Genomic DNA, 17,960 nt, shown 5'->3' on the forward strand with positions numbered 1-17,960 from the left:
CTCTCTCCTTTCTTTTCCTCTCTCTCTCTCTGTCTCACACATACACATGTATACACCCACTCTCATGGGTTTTTCACATATTTTTCATATATGTTCATATATTTAGAGTTGGAAAATACTTCAGAGGCCATCTAGTCCAATCCATTTATTTTACATGTGAGGAAACTGAGGCCCAAAGTATTTAAGTGACTTGCTTCAGGTCACATAAATGGTAGATTATCCCTAAAGTCTCCTCCATCTCTTAACATTTTCTGGTAAAGCCTTCCCAAAGGTAAACATGGCTGTTCTAGCAAGAGGATCCTTCCTTTTCTGCTGTCTCAGTCCTCTCTTTTCATTGAGTTTTCCAAATATTTCCAGTCTGTGTTACCTCAGCCTGAGGCTTTTTTCCTTTCCAAATCCTCTATCTGCGATAGCATTCAATTGGAGCCTCTTTAACATTTCCCATCATGCCACTGCAAATGAAAACCATGGTATTCTGCTTCATTGTCTTGGGGCAAAATTGAGCCTAATGGTGACTTGGATGCTATGGTAACTTTGTGCAAGATTTGTGAGTCTCCAGCCAAATCTACCATGCACCGTAGCCCCCAAGCAACTGAACCAAAGATTCCAATTTACATGATTTAAGTTTCACTTTCACAGCATCAATTTGGGGGCATTAGATCCTTCTTCTCTTGAAACTATATCCCAGGAACATGATTTATTCTCTTCCTAGCTTGTCAGAAGAACCTCATCCATCCTGTTTCTAAGAAACCTCTGCACACCATCCGAAATGGGAGCAGTTCATGAATCAGAAGCAAGCTTGTGTCCTTTCTTAAAATGTGACTCAATTCAAAGCTGCTTTCAGTGGACCCCTGAAATCCTCCGTATGTGTCCTTTGGTGAAGGGTAGGGCAAAGTCTATGTTTCAGGAAGTGTCTAAAGCCCCAGGCTTTGAACTTCTGGAATAGTCACAAACTGTCATTTCTTGGGACAGGGGGCTGGTGCCATCAGACTAGAATCAGCAGATCTCTGGGGTCTCTTCCAACTCTGAATCAAGGATGATCAGTCTAAACATGCACTGAATCCATCCTGGATGGGTCATAGACTGCTTACTACCGTGGATTCCGGGAGAGTTGGGTATGAACCCTTCCTCTGATGGTTAACTAACTCTGCAATATGAGCAAAGAATTTAACCTTCTGAGCCTCACTTTCCTCATCTGTAAAATGGGAATAAAAGCACCTACTTCCCAACATCATTGTGAAGCTCAAGTGTAATATGCATGTATGTACATATGTATATGCACATATATGAAAGAAATCTTCAGGTGATGTAAATATGCCAACTATTATTGCTATCACTGTCTCAAGCTAGAATCTCTCCCAGCCCTCTCATTGTTACTCCCATCATTGTCAATATGGCTTGTGGTCACAATAATCATCATCCTCACAGTCAGCAACACTGTAGTGGGGAAACCTAAAGGATACTGCCTTTGGTGGGTTTCAGTCCAAGCTTTCTTCCTCTGTAATGATGGGCTAATCACTTGATGTCTCTAAGCTTGTTTTCTCCTCTGTAAAATGGGAATAGCTGCACTTACCCCTCCCACCTCTCAGAACTATTTCCAGGAAAGCTCTTGTAAAAGAGTTATTGATTATCTCATCACCATTATCATTGTTGTTATCATTATTATCTATGTTTTATGATAGTCCTCTGGAAGAAGGGAGTCCCTCCTGGCAGGACATAGTGTTCCCCTATTGATCCTTGCTTTCTACACCTATACTCACAGTGCCATTCTCCTCCAGCATAGGGGGATCTGTCAATAGGTCAAGTCCTTGTCTAAGTACCTAGTTTATGTCTAAGACAAGATCCATGGACAAGCCAGAGAAGTTGAGGGAAACAGCCTTTTAATAAGTTTGGATGCTGAGAATAATACGTAAAACAATAGGAATCAGTTCAATACAACGCTTTATGGCAAACAATAGGGAAGAGAGGAAAGGAAAGAGAAAAAAGGACCCAGTATACAACTCAGGCATTCACACTAACATAGATTGTAATTCAGGCAAGGACAGCACTTTACAGGGGAGCAGAGGCATGGTCCATTCAGGAAGAAATGAGTGTGTCATCAGGAAGGTATGATGTTCCTGGAGGCAGGCTCCCAAGTGCCCCATAAGAGCAGGGTTCTTATACTCTGATTTCAGATGGCCTACCTTAGAACAAGACAATCTGCATATCAGGGCTCAGGATCAAATATTATTTGGGGGATTTATGTAACAGGGAAAAAAACAAGCTGTTGGTAGACTCAATTGGGGGGACAAAACTCTACTAACCTTCGATAAATAGTGTTGTCAGTATTTTTCCATGAGTGTGTTCTATAAGCTTACAGCCTCTCATAAGGGGAGACCCTCAGACATAATCTTACAACAATAGTTTCAATGTATAGATTCTATAAACTACAGCCTCCCTTTAAGGGGGGGGGGGGGCATGTTATGGTATTATTAAGACCACCAGGCCCAGCCCTATACAATCAGACAGAAAACCACTGCCAGCTAGGGGAAGCTACACCCCAATTCCTTCATAAGTGACCCAAGGGTATGGAGGGAGTGAGAAGGACTCTGGCCTAGGGATCTAGTGACCTAGATTACAACTACCAAAATAAAAAAACCAAAAAGGTCCAATTTGATGACTTTGGGCATGTTATCACTCATATCAGCTTCCTTGTCTATACCAATGCCAGAAGATGCCATGAGGATCAGCCGTCCTGTTTGTTCTGGATAGTCACAAACAAGATAGCTGAGCCAGGCTTGCCTCAGCCCTGTTCCTGTGTGAACAGTGCCAGATTCTGAGTCTGTCTGGACACATGTGCTTGTTTGTCTATCCTAGCCTCTCTTGCCTTTACCCATTTGGCCCTCAGTGCTTCCACCACCGAAAATGGCTGAACCCTAGTAGCAACATAAACATGGGCTTAACATCAAAGGTTAACATCAGAGCACAAGTTATGTGGATCATAAACGTGGCCCTAGAGTGAATCCTGATTCTAACACTTTCATCCAGAAAAACAACTAGAACCAAAAATGTCCATTTAGTATCTGTGCACATACCTGACAGCTGGCATTGTCTGTTTCATGTGGTTAGGTCACAGGGAACAGGTATCTGGTTGTTAGCATTTCCAAGAAGGTAGGAGGTATCTTCAGTACACACAGTACCTGTGGGAAGCTGGGCTTCTTACTTACTGCTTATGGACAGGCTCAGACACAAAGAGAGAATATTTTCTCTCTCCTATCCTTCCTCCCTCCTTTACCTTGAAAACATCCCCCATTTTTTGTGTCTTTTGCACTCACCCCTGGGAAAACCACCAGAACTCATCCCAAAAGCCTTAATGGGAGATGTAGTACAAGGGGAAAAGTAAGATTGTGAGCTATCAAGTTTGTTGCACATGTAGTTCAGTCATTTTTCAATCATCCGGCTCTTTGTGACCCATTTGGGGTTTTCTTGGCAAAGATACTGGAGTGGTTTGTCATTTCCTTCTTTAGTTCATTTTACAAATGAGGAGACTAAGGGCAGATTTGAACCTGTGAAGATGAGTCTTCCTGAGTCCAGGCCCTGCCCACTATCCATTATGGTACCATCTACCTGCCCTAGCTAGCTTGTATTGTTGCACATAACAATGAGATATTTGTGCTTGATTTCTAACGTCCCTCTAGCTCTGACATTCTATGATTGTATAATTCTACACAATCACACCAGAGTTTCTTAGATTATAAGATCTATAGAAGCATAAATGGTTTCTTATCAGCCTCTGCTGATAAGCTTATCTTGACATCTCTTCCAGCACCTAGTAGCACCTTGCACACAGTAAACAGTAAATAGGTGTGAGTGAGTGAATAAATGAAACTAGATACCACTACAAACTACTCTGGTGCTTTGCATGAAATAACTCATTCCAATGCCCTTTCTAAGGAATAGTTTTTTTGTGATATTTTACACTTTCAGTTTCTACCTAAATCTTGTGATAAATCAGTGGGTAGCCTCAGAGGCAGGGGGAAAAAACATGCCAAATGTATTCTCACTGGGATTAGAAATCATTAATTTAGCCCACCAAAGAGAAAGTCAATTTTCCCAAACAGGGCTAAACCTACAAAAAATAGATGATTCGTTTGGTTCAGCAAGCCTTCAGTCCTCTGGATAGATCTTACACTGAGTTTCCAAAGCACTGACCTGAGCTGCCCATTACTATTGGGCACCTTGGCATTATTAAGCTTGCATTTGTCCAAGGGAATATCTAAAACAGTGTTTGCAGCACCTCTGAGGATTTCTAAGTGGGGAAGTCTGTTAAATATTTCAGACACTTAGATGTATCTCTGTGGAGCAGTATATACCATGAATGAAGTGAGCTTGTGGATAGAAATTTTGTCTAAAGATATTTTTGGTAGCAAACCCATATTATCCATGGAAATTAAAACAGATTCTTCAGAAAATAGATTTCAGTAAGCCTAGAAACCAGTAACAAAGGATCCCAGATCGCAAACAAATGTATCACAGAAAGACCAATTATAGTCTAACTGCAAAATAAACAATTCCAGTAGGAAGCTGGCTCCCTTTTTCACCCTGTTCCTTCCAGTTCAGGGTGTACTTGAGTGGCATTAGTTCCTATCCATCCATTAATCTGCAAGTCTTTATTAAATACCTTATTCATTAAGTATTAAGTACTAACAGTACCGGGTATTGTACTAGGTGCCAAAGACAGCATTATTTTTCTTAGAGATTATACCCCCACTTCGAAGCCATGATTTGTCCTTGGGTTTTCAGTCTGATTCAATAAATAAAATGAACTTCAGTAAATACTAATGTCTTACATCCATGCCTTCCTTTCCATTTCCACTGTCACCAATCTCATTCAGCCTCTTGTTATAACTCAACTAGACTAGTGAAAGAACCTCTAAATGGTTTCCTCAACTCCAGTCTTTCTGCTTATGCAGTCCCTTTCGCACAATACTGCCAGAGGAATGCTCCCAAAGCACAGCTATCCTTGCTTTCACTCCAATGATAAATAAAGTTGAAACTCTTTATCCTGACATTTAAGACCCTCTACAATCTGGCCCCAGGCTATCTTTCTGCACTTATCTTCCCACTTCCAGCCCAACTGGACTGTACACTACTTCTTTCTGACCTGCTCAAGCCATCCTCTTCACCTAGAATGCACCAGCCTTATATCCCCATCTATACCTGTTAATCCTATGCATTTTCAAGACAGTTCAAATGTCACCTTCTCCATGAAGCCATTCCCATCTCTTTCCCCTTCCTCAAGCAAAAGACTTGTGTTTGTACCTTTCTGAAGTTACCGTCTATTCCCTTCTCCTATGATTATGATGATTTTCATTTTTCTCTTATCTCTCCTACTGTTTTAAGCTCCTTGAGGGCAGGAAACCTGTTAGTGGATATTGTGCATATTAAGTGCTCGGTAAGTTTTTTGTTGAATGAACATTGATTAAGCAACAGAGGCAGCTGAGGGGCACAGTGGATAGAGGGTTGGAATTAGAGGCAGGAAGATCTGAGGTCAAATCCTGCCTCAGATTCCTTACCAGCTTGGGAAACTTGAGCAAGTCCTTTAACCTCTGTCAGCCTCAGTCTCCTCATCCGTAAAATAGGAATAATTATAGCATCTACCTCCCAGAGTTAGTATGAGGTTCAAATGAGGTAACCTGTAAATAGTTGTGCAAACAATGAAGTAGTAGTTAGTAAGTATGTGCTATGTTTAAGGCACCCCAGGAGATTTTTACAAAGGGGAAGATATGTACTTTTGTCGTCAGGGACTTTATAAATCGTGATCAATAAATAGCCATTTTTAGCACCCCTAAACATTTACACTCTGGAGCCAGTGAGCACCAAACCTGAAGCAATCAGTTAATTCTGTAGGTTTTTTTTTTTCAACATGTAGCAGTTAATTCAGTTGCCCATATTTTGTATACTCTGAAAGGCACCCATCAGGAAGAAGGCTTAAAATATTTATTAAAAGATGGTTTGTTGCCATTACTCATATATGCATGCTTATAATCTATATGCATAAGAAGGGCTTTAGGTTTGGCACCAAAATGTTATAAATGAGGGAGGGAGAAGTAAGGAAAACAAGGCCTAGTGTGCTTGCTAACAACCACATGGACAAGAGGGGTGGAATAGATTTAGATTGTATCATAGTTATTTGTGGACACATCTTATCTCACCTACCGCCTTAAGGACAAGAGTTGTATCTTGTTCTTTTTCACTTCGTCTTGTACAGGAATGTTGTAAAAAGAGATTTCAACTAAAAGACACATGAGTGACTGGTTTTAAAAAGCAACCTCTAGGAAATGACTTGATAAGGGCTCAGGGTATACAATGACACACTTTTTTTTAATATATAGCCAACAAGGGAATTTGTTTTGCTTGAATATGTCTATTTGTTACAAGGAATTTGTTTTTCTTTTTCTTTTTTTTCCCTAATGGAGTGGGAGTGGGAGTGAGGAAGAAAATGAATTTCTGTTCTTTTAAAAAATAAAATTTAGAGAGGATTCTGGGAAGATGGCAGAGTAGGTCAGAAAATTCCAAGCCTTCAAGATTTTCCCCCCAGAAAAGAGATCAAATAGTACCTCAGAGTGAACATAAAGTGGTAAAAATAAATAAGAGTAGGGACAGAACAGGGGTCCTTCTGGGATAATCGGAGAAGATCTAAAGAAAAAACTCGGCTTGAGGCTTGGCCCCTGTGAAGAGTAAATACATCCAGACTGGGTCCACTTCAACAAGTTGCAAGCCTTGGGGTTGACTGTATTGGGAGGCTGCCTTGGCCCCAGCCACAGGAACTTGTACTGACAAGACAGTGAGGTATGTTGGGCCTCTGAGCCTAGAAGATGGAGGGAGCCTCTGCAAGACCCAGCTGTGCTACAGAGAGACCTGGCTGAGGGTGAGAAGGAACAAGCACCCTGTGTGTGCAGAAGCAGTGAGGCAAGGATGCTACTGGCTGCGGACACTTCCAGTGTGGAGGTCTTGGCCTAGGTTTCAAGTAACAGAGGAGAACTAAAGAAGGATATGGTACCAGAGGCACCATCCCCCAAACCCCAGGACTAGAAGTGATTACAAAAAGTACGTTACTACAAAAAAATGCACAAAGGAGAAAGAATTCAACCATAGAGAATTACTATAGGAGTAGAGAAAAACAGGTGAAGAGGATGCTGAAGCAAAGAAACCCTCTTCTACCCCAAAGAGTAATGTCCAATGAGCAACTGCCCAAAAAGAATTCATAGAAGAACTTTAAGAAAATGAGAGAGATTAAGGAAAAACTTTAAAAAAAAAAATAACAATCTAAGAGAAACAAGATTATAAAAAGAAAATCAACCAATTAGAAAAGGAGATCCAGAATTTTAAGGAAGAAAATGACTCCTTGAAAATCAGAATTAGGCGAGTGGAAGCCAGTGAAGTCATGAGAGATCAAGATATTATAAAACAAAATATAAAGAATGAAAAAATAGAAGAGAATGTGAAACATCTCATAAGAAAAACAACTGATCTGGAGAACAGATCAAGAAAAGATAACATGAGAATAACTGGACTACCAAGCTATGATCAGAAAAAGAATCTTGATATAATAATACAAGAAATAATTAAAGAAAATTGTCCTGAAGCATTAGAACGGGGGGGGGGGGGAGGGGGGGAGGAGAAGAAATAGAAAAAAAATCCAGTGATCACCTCCTGAAAGAGATCCTACAAAGAAAACCCACAGGAATATTATAGTCAAATTCTGAAACCCCCCAGCTCAAGGATAAAATATTACAAGCAACAAGAAAAAAAAACAATTTAAATATGGTGGTACCAACAGTAATGATACTAAAAGACTGCGGGTCTTGGAACACTGTATATCAAAGAGCAAAAGAACTGGGGTTCTGGTCAAAAATACCATGCCCAGCAAAGTTAAACATAATCCTGAATGAAAAAAAAAAATGGGCATTTAATGACTTGTCAGACTTTCAGGATTTTATAGGAAAAAAATGAACTCGATAGAAGATTTGACATACAAAAGCCAAAAGAAATATGCGATGCATACCAAAAATTAAGTACAAGGGACTCAGTAAGGAGAGATTGTTTACCTTTTATGTATGTAAAATGTAAAACATATGTCTAAGATTGTCATTAGTAATGGCATAGTTTGTAAGAAAGATTAGGGTAAACCTGAGTATGATATGAATTTTAGAAGTAAAACTGTTTAGGAATGGCTAAAATGAGTAATAATCTTATACAAATGAGATGCAAGAGGAAGAGCCAACACAGAGGAATTAGATGGGGGAGGAAGGTTGTTAATTTTGGTAACCTACTTTCATCGAGAATGAGTTCTAGAGAGAACAATACATATATATCTAGAAGAGTGTAGATGTCTTCTAAATTCAGAAAGAAATAAAATGCTAAGGGGATAGGGAAGGGAGAGAGGATAAGAGAAGGATCTCTAGAGGAGAAAGTGAGGGAATAGGTCAAAGGGGGCATAAAAGGGGGTTTGGATTTATGGGAATGGGAGGATAAGGGAGGGATCCTTGGAGGGGGGTTAGGTTAAGTGATAAAAATGCAAGGTGTGAAGTAGAGGAGTCAGGAGGGATAGAAAATAAGAGATATGCACAAACATGAAACAAAGATCAGGAGTAGAATTTGTTAGGGAAAGCATATGTTTGCATATGTATGTGTGTGTATATATGTATATGTATGTATCTATACATAATATATTTATGCCTAACTGCAGCTTTCTGGAGTGGAAGGTGGGAGGATGAGGGAAAAAAGAACAGAGTAAAAGGTGAACAGCAGAGAACAAAAGAAAACTTACAAGGAAGCAAAGAAAAGATGGATAGATCTCAACATAACACAGTTTTTATTACATAGGCTTTTTTGAAATGAAAATTTATTGCTATATATTGTGAATTCTCCCTTACATTCTGCTTGCACTTTTTTCTTTTCTTGTTTTATATTTAATTTTATAATGTGTTTTTTCTTTTCTTATTGTGTATGTAAGTTTTAGAGGAAAAAAATTTTAAATTTAATTAGAAGGACAAGCAACAGATTCAGGCCCATCCAGAACACCTGATCAAGAGAGTAAGATGTAGTGAGTCAGAAGGTGTGGGTAGGAAGTCTAGCTTTTCCAGAGTGACTTTGGGGGGTACAATGGACAAGGCATTGGTTGTAGACTCAAAAGACAAGGATTCAAATAATGCTTCATATACTTATTACCTCTGTGACGGGTGACATCTATCCTCCATGGACCTCACTTTCCTGGCCTGTAAAATGAGGTAGCTGGACTAGACTGCCAGATTGCTAGACTAGAATCTCTTCCATCTGGGCCTTAATCTCTTCACCTATAAAATAATAGTTGGACTAGCAAATCTATAAAGCCCTTTGTAGCTGTCATATTCTGTACTTCATTTCCACAGTTCTATGTTCTTGGGGTGCCGAGGATAGTGTGCTGGGAAGTAAGGAAGACTCATCTTCATGAGCTCCAATCTGGCCCCCCAGACACTGCCTAGCTGTATGATCCTAGGTACTTCACCCTGTTTGCCTCAGTTTCCTCATCTGTTAAATGAGCTCTGGAAATAGCAAACCACTCCAGTATCGCTGCCAAGAAAACTCCAAATGGGGCCAAGAAGAGTCAGACATGACTGTAAGACTGAATAACAACCAACCTCTATGGTGTGTAGTACTCAATGATAACTTCTCTCAACCATTCTGTCCTTGAAACACTGCTTGATCCTGAATCATCAAAGGAAAATTTCATTCGTTTCATTCGGCTCAGTGTTAGCATGCTTTATTGTAGTCTTGTTCTCTAAAAACTGGTCATCCCTAGGTGTCAGAGAAAGTAATTCTCTCATAATAAGAACTGTCAATTAACCAGAACACTTCCAACTTTTTTTTATAAATAGGATTTAACTAAAATGGTCCAGTCTAATCACTACTTAGGTGGAACTAGAATTTAGCTGATTTTGTAGTTTACTTTCATGCTAAGATTTTACAATGAGTTCTCCTCCTCGTCTTCCTCCATCCTCCTCCTTCCTCCTTCCTCAGGACAGAAAAGAATTCAAAGTTCATTTATTTTCCCCCCTCAGTAGGTATTAGTGGGAGCATTAGCAGTTAGGGGGAATATTGCTATCAATAGTCAAGTATGTAGCACACCAGCAGTGGACAGAAGGGAGAAGCACTAAAAACTTGTACTGCTGACATATATTGGTTAAAAGCTAACTATTATTTCATTTCTTCTACCTCCATCAGAGGCAGTAGGTGAGGTGTTGAGAGAGGGAGTTCTCCTATCACCTAGAATAGCTGAGATTCCATTAATGGCTTCCAAAGAATTCTAAACTCACTGTGTTTCAAACATGTTTCTATTGTAGCTCTGCAGAGAAACAGTTCACGGCCAACGTCCAGTTATTGATGCTAATGTAGCAGAGGCATCAAATAAGCTGTTGCCCTTACCCTTGGTTGTAAGCACCTTCCCCTCATATTTCTTTCTAACATGCTACCAACAACAAAAGGGAATTTCTTTCTTGCTTCCACTGCCCTCATACCTGCTATCTGTGCAGGGTGGAAATAAAATGCCTGCAGGCGCACACACGCACACACACGCACATGTATGCACACACACATGCACACACACGCACATGCGCACATATATGCACATGCACACACATGCACATGCACACACGCACATGCACACACATACACATATGCACACACGCACATACACACATGCACACACATACACATATGCACACACGCACATACACACATGCACATACACACATGCACACACACATGCACATACACACACGCACATACACACACACACACACACACACCCCTACCTGGATATTCTTCTCTCAGACAGGGTAGTCAGCCCCTGCATACTGGGGATCTGCCCCTTTGTTGTTGTTGTTGATAATCAGTAGTAACTTGCAGCTTTTCCTTTTCTTTGTATCCCTGGTACTTAGCACAGTGCCCAGTGAATAGCAGCAACATGATTTGACTGACATCAGCTTTCTTTTTTTTAATATATTTTGCTTTCAATTTGTGGAATAAAATAAGAATTTCCATAGTATAGTACAATAGAAATATGATTGCATATGATGCTGCAAATCTACTATTCATGACTTGCTATTCCTTTCAGATATACAAGATTATCATGTAAATTTAACATCAGTTTTCAAAGACTTAAAATTCATTTAAATATACTTGCCATTAAGAAATTTTAATGGTAATTTAATTTTCTGATAATCCAAAACCTCAGAAGAGATCAAGAAAGACCTTGGGTCGGAGGTGGCACGTAGATTGAGCCTGTGAGGGAGCTAGGGATTCTAACAGACATAAATGAGAAAGGAGTACATTCCAGGTATGAAGGATAGCTTATACAAAGACCTGGAGGTGGGAGATGGACTATTGTCTCTGGCCAGTTTCATAGGACATAGATTGTCTGAGAGATATAATGTGAGGTAAGTTGTAGCCAGACTGTGAAGGATTTTAAATAACAGAGGAGCTTGAATTGCTTTTATGATAAAATATAACCTCTTCTGTCTGGCACTTAAAACTCTTCACAGTCTGGTTCCAACTCCTCACTTTCCAGACTGATCCCATATTATGTCCCCCAGGCAATCCATGTTCCTGCCAAATTGACTTACTTGCAATTTCCCAGGCAGGACATCCTATTTCCTGACTCTGTACCTTTGTACAAATTGTCTTCCATGTCTGGACTGTGTTCCTTTTTCACTTCTGCCTGTTAGAATTGTTACATCCTTCCATGACTCAGCTCTCATGCTGCCTCCTGCACAAATCCTGAGCTGATAGCCCCACTTAGTGCCCTTCTTCCTGCCAAAAGAAAAAAAATGATTTTGTGTGTCTCGTATTGACTTCTCAATACTTATGGTGAGATAACATGCACAAAGCACTTTGTAAACCTTTTTTAAAAAACACTAATAAAATACTAGTTAATATTATTCCTCCCTCCCCATCCCCAGCCCTATTCTCCCAGTAAATGTCAGCTTCTTGAGGTCAAGCTCAATTTTATTCCTATATTTTTGTCCCCTTTTGGCTTATCAGAATACCTTGTACACATTTGAATATGTAACAGTAGACCTTTAAAAAATGCTTATGTGGCTAGGTGGAATGGTAGATAGAGTACTGGGTCTAGAATCAGGAAGACCTAAGTTCAAATCAATCTCAGACACTACTGTATGACCCTGAGCAAATCATGTAACCATGCCTGCCTCAGTTTCCTGAATTGTAAAATGGGATAACAACAGCACCTACCTCCCAGTGTTGTGAGGATCAAATGAGATATTTGTAAAGTGCTTTATACCTGAACCTCTATAGACATCTAGCTAAAATAGCCAGAAGAAAACATCTATAACCAATAGCATGAAATTTACAAGTCTACAATTTTCTTTGTTAAATTTACCATTTGCCAGATCAGATAGTGAGAGTTCTGTGTTTCCTATTTTTTTTTAAATCCCATCTGTAGAGTCAACAAATGGAATCTTTTTTTATAGAGTAGGTTTTTCTAATTATTCCTTGTTAAGAAGAGGGTGAGAGTAGATAACTGTAAAGAAGAGCCATACCTATGCATTCTCCTCAGGATACCCACATCTTTATTTCTGTGTATATGAAATTAAGAAACTTAGTTAATGCTCCATATACAAAAATATGCGTGAGAATATTATCCAATGGGCATCCTGTACCCTGCTCTGCCACATAGGTAGTAAGCCTTAAATGCAGAATTTGAACCCAACCCATTGCTACTGACCCCAGAGCCAAGGACCTTCAAGTACTTCAAAGATCGGCAATTTAGTCTATTCTAGTAATCTCTGTGCACCAATGCAGGACACAATCATTCTTTGATTTAAAGAATGAACTTCATGAATTCACTATAATAGAAGATGTAGCAACCATCAGCTGATGGTCAGCTTTCTAATAGCAAACCTCTCTGAACCTCCCTAGGATGATTAGCAAATGGCAGAAAGCTTGCCTCTAAGCCTATGCTGGATTCCTTTCCAGCATGATAGAATCTTGTAGAAGTGTTTGAGCTCACTGGTATGGCCTTTGGGAACCCAGAATGACTTCCACACTCTGATGAGGCATCCAAGTTGGGCCTTCTTGAAAGGAAGCTTTAGTCCTCCACTCACAAGCCTATTTCCATAGAATAAGGAGGAGAGACATCTGGCTAGAGGTTACGTCTACTTCCAGATTCTGTTTTTTTGCCCCCAAAAGGAGGCATTTGGCTGGTATTATTAGATGCCATCTGGATAATATGAAGCACTCAATGGTAATGGAACATGTTAAATATGCAAAAAGCCTCCTCCTATATGGTGATTATCCATCACAAAGTCTGTGTGACTGCCAAAGATATGAATCCATAAACACATCTTGCCTACTTACTAAAGATATCATTTGTTCAGAATAGACATCAAGGTGCGTTAGATCTTAAAACTATTTAAAAAAATGTTTCCCCAGAGGCTAATGTATAAAAGTTGAACCAATTAAAATCATGAATGACTTATAAAGAGGATTGTCTTTCTTTTCTTCTCCTTTCTATACCTCTTGTCAGGTTTTATTGTTTGTTCAGTCATTTCAGTCGTATACAGTTCTTCATGACCCCATTTAGGGTTTTCTTGAGAAAGATACTGGAGGGCTTTGCCATTTCCTTCTCTAGCCCATTTTACAGACTTTTACATTTTACTCTTGGCAAATATGAGTATAAAAGAATAGAAGGGCTAGATTAAAGTCCCAGCTCTTCTATTTATTGGTTTGTATGACCTTGGATAAGTCATTCTGCTTCATGGAGCTTCTGTTCCCTTTTCTCTATAATGATGATGTTCTATTTAACCTCACATGGTAGCTAAGTAGTACAGCAGATAAAGGCCAGGACCTGGTGTGAGGAAGACCTAAGTTCAAATCTGACCTCAACTACTCACTAGCTGCATGACCTTCAGTAAGTCACTTAACTGCTGCCTGCCTCACTTTTGTCATCTGTAAAATGGAGACAAAAAAAAAATAGCATCCGCCTCTAAGTTGTTGTGAAGATAAAATGAGGTATTTGCAATGTTCTTGTAAATCTTAAAGCATTATATAATTGATAGTCATTATGAGATCCATTGAGAACATATATGTAAATTTCTTTGTAAATATAAAGTAGTGTTTAAAAGGAAGCTATCATTACTCAATTTCCAGAAGATGCGTGCTAGTGGAGTATTCTAGATACTAGATGCATTAGTGATTTGCATATACAATCTAAGAATCAATGTATGCATCTGTAATGAAAATGACATTATACTACAGTACATTTATAAGAATGACATACTTCATGCTCTGTTGTTCAAATACATATACATTCAATGCAATAGAACCTAATATGTACAGAGTACCAGGGAAAAGGGATTCAAAGTTTTGGTAAGATGCTCTGGCCACTGCCTTTGTGGAGCTGTTATACCATTCTAGTAGGGGTGATATGGCCCCCACGCAGAAAAGTACAATAATGCATGCTAAACATTAATATGTGCTAAGCATTTATTAATTAATATGTGGAACCTTGAAATGATTAGAGATAGAGGTGATTGAACTATGAATTTACATTTCTGCCTAATAGCAGCACTGTAAAACCTATTTACGTTACTTGAATATCAGACCTGGATCTATTTTTCCTTTTATCCCCAACTCCTCACACAATGCCTTATGCTTTTGGGGAGGCTAGAGGTGTGGTTTTCTTCACTGTAGGCAACTCCCAGTGAAGAATCTTCCTCCGCCAAAGCAAAATAGTAACTCTCCTGCACCTTCTGTGCATCTGAGAGTCTTAGAGAGTTTTCTGAGCATTAAGAAAGTAACTTGCCCATGATCATACAGCCAGAAGCTGGACTTGAATTCATCTTTCTTAATCCAAGGCTACCTCTCTATCCATTAAGAAAGTGATTCTCCAGGTATGGTCCAGGGATCCCTGGGGATCCCAAAGAACCTTTCAGGGAGTCTGTGAAGTCAAAACCTTTTTATAATAATACAAAGACATTTTAATACCTAATACAGTAAATTTCAATAGATATAATCCTCATAAACAAAATCTCTTTGGGAGGTCCTCCATTTTTAAGAGTATAAAGAGGTCCTAAGACCAAAAAGTTTGAGAAGTTTTGCACTTAGGAGAGATTGATGTAGGTTGGAATAGTCAGATACAGTTTCATGGAAGAAATGCAGCTTGAGCTGGCCTTGGAGGATGAATAGGTCGTAAGAGATGTTTTCATGAATTATCTCCTCACAACATCCCTGGGAATGAGTTTAAGAGCAAATATCATCACCTTTATGTTACAAATGGAGAAAAGAGGCAGTAAGGGATTGTGTTACTTAATATCGCACAGAAGGTCAGATAGCTAGGACCAATCTTTTTCCATCCGGCTATGCTGCTTTTGAATATGTGAATGATGCTTCCCCAAATAAAAACCAAGAGACATCCTGATGTCTTGCAAGTTTGCTTTAGCTACTCCTTGGTCAAAACCCGGTTGTGTTTCATACTGTCCTTCATTTCATCCCCCTGCCTAAATCCTTCATCATGTTGTGTTTTCCTGGAAGCCACAGTAAACTATCATTGTGGGTTGTTGTATACCTGTTTTTACCTTATGACTGGATTGCTATGGAAAAGCTCTGTGTCTAGAAAAGCCCCACCTTGATCCAGCAAACTGATAGAATCATCACATTGTAGAATTAGAAAGGACCACAAGGGTCACCTCGTAGTGCAACTTGTGACCAAAAAGGAATCCCCACTGTCACATATCTGAAAAGTTCCATCAGGTTCTCCTCAAAGACCTCTAAGGAGAGGTAACCCATTCAGTTTTGGAATAGCTCTCATTTTTAGGAAGTCTTTCCAAGCTTTAATCCTAAATTTACCTACTTAACAACATCAAACAGAATGCTTCTAATCCCCACACGATAGCCCTTCAACCATTTGATGACATCCATCACATGTTCCTTGAGTCTTCTCTTCTCTAGGCTAAACATTCCAAGCTCTTCCAACTGATATTCTCATCATGCCAACTCAAAGCTCTTCAACATTCTGGTTGCCCTCCTCCAAATGCTTTCTAATTTACCAATCCTTCTTGAACTGTGGCAGCCAGAATTGAGTGCATTACTCCAGATGCAGTCTGAGGCAGGGCAGACTGTATGAGTACCATAATACATGAATTCCTGAAATATCTACCCATCTTAATGTAGCCCAAGATCATCTTAACTTTTCTGGCTACCATGTTGATTCGTACTCAGTATGTGATCTGCTAAACACATCCCCTTTGTTTTGTTTTGTTTTGTTTTCAGATAAACTGTTGTCTAACCATGCCTTCCACATCCTATTTTATGAAGTTGATTTTATTGAGCCCAATTGCAATTCCTGGTTTCTAATACCAAAGCAAATCTTTGGTATTAGATTTACCCTTATTTTTAATGAAAGTTGAAGCCATCAAAGTTTGGATGTCTATAGAACATGGTAACTGTCAAAAGGCCACACTTTACATATGAGTGTCCTATGTGCCAGATGTCCATATGACAAGACCAAGTTTGGAAGCTTTTTCTAAAAGCTCTCTCCCAAACACACCCTAACCCCCACTTGAAAAAAAATCATAGAAAAAAACAGCCATAAACAATCTTCTCCTGATAATTCAACAACAAATAGAAGAAATCTTGATATTTCATCATGGATATTATTACTGTACTTCAAAAAATCTGCAAAGATTTTTTCCCCTTTTAATATAATGTAGTATCAAGCAGTGCTCCTGCTTTTCTTCTCTCTGAAGGTTACCAAGATGATTCCTTTTGCAAGTTGTTGAAGCATTTTCAAAAAGCTTTGCCAGAAAAAGCTCCCAACACCCCACTGAGGAAGCAAAAGAACTTTGAAAACAGCAGGAATGCATGATTCAGCACTCAGTTAATGCTGCCTTAAACTTCAAAAGCAATTCAAAGAGTTTTAATGTTGTACAAGATTAAGGATGATGTCCCTATGATGTATCCTCAGTCTCATTAGAAATGCAGCTAGGTTTTTCTTTAAAAGGCTACATTATCTAGTGGTCACCACTAACTGCCATATGGAATGACCAACTTTGCTATGCCTGGCATGCTTCTGCCCATGACTTATACATGGTGATCTCCTTTGCTTCTGGCTATTCTATGCCAGACTGCCCTATGGTTAACAACTATGCTGTGCCTATCCATCTAGATGTGTTTGCGACTCAGCATGAGCCTAGGAAAATAATCTTTATTTATTCATTTGTTCAAAAAAATATATTGAATGCTCATTATGTTTGGGGAAGTACAAAAGAAATAAAACATATAATTCCTCTACTCCTAGAGCTTACAGCATGTTTGAGGAAAAGAGACATGCAAATAAATGACAACTGATAAATTATTATAAGAGCTCCATTAAAGGAAAGGTTACTGTGAACTGGAGTAGACAAGAAAGGCATCCTGAATTAATCTTGAGTTTTTCCCAAAAGTATGAATGAAAGGTGTGGATGGGGAAGTAAGTTTCCAGACAGGAAGATTAGCATGAGTAAAAAGCCTAGAGTTGGAACAGTGAGGACACCCACCTGGCAGAAGGATTTATGTCAGCAATAGTAGATAGTAGGGGATAAGGTTGAATTGGTAGTGTGGGCCATTATGGACTACACTTTTACTGAATTTTCATATGTAGTTATTGTCTATTCCATTGTATTGCAAACTCCAAAAATCTGATAACAACTTCATCACTGACTGGTATTATCATTCTTTGTATTAATTGTATCCATAAGCCATCCATCCGAAACCCAGTTATTCTTCATTTACTAGATCAGAGGGATGATAGCAAATCCCATTTCTGTTAAACAGATTACAGGAACTTAGATTGTTTTACAAGTTGCTATAGTTGAGGCAATAGATAGATGGATGGATAGATAGATAGATAGATAGATAGATAGATAGATAGATAGATAGAT

The 17,960-nt window shown here is 39.1% G+C and overlaps 1 protein-coding gene across 1 annotated transcript in view; it reads left to right on the forward strand.

Moving 5' to 3' along the window:
• Positions 1-17,960, forward strand: part of DPP6 (dipeptidyl peptidase like 6) — a 990,703-nt gene that overhangs the window by 873,047 nt on the left and 99,696 nt on the right. The window lies entirely within an intron of this gene.

The sequence above is a fragment of the Petaurus breviceps genome, unplaced genomic scaffold (assembly GCF_028583685.1).
Source record: "Petaurus breviceps papuanus isolate PSGF00001 unplaced genomic scaffold, PetGlider_PUasm1.0 115, whole genome shotgun sequence".
NCBI lineage: Eukaryota > Metazoa > Chordata > Mammalia > Diprotodontia > Petauridae > Petaurus > Petaurus breviceps.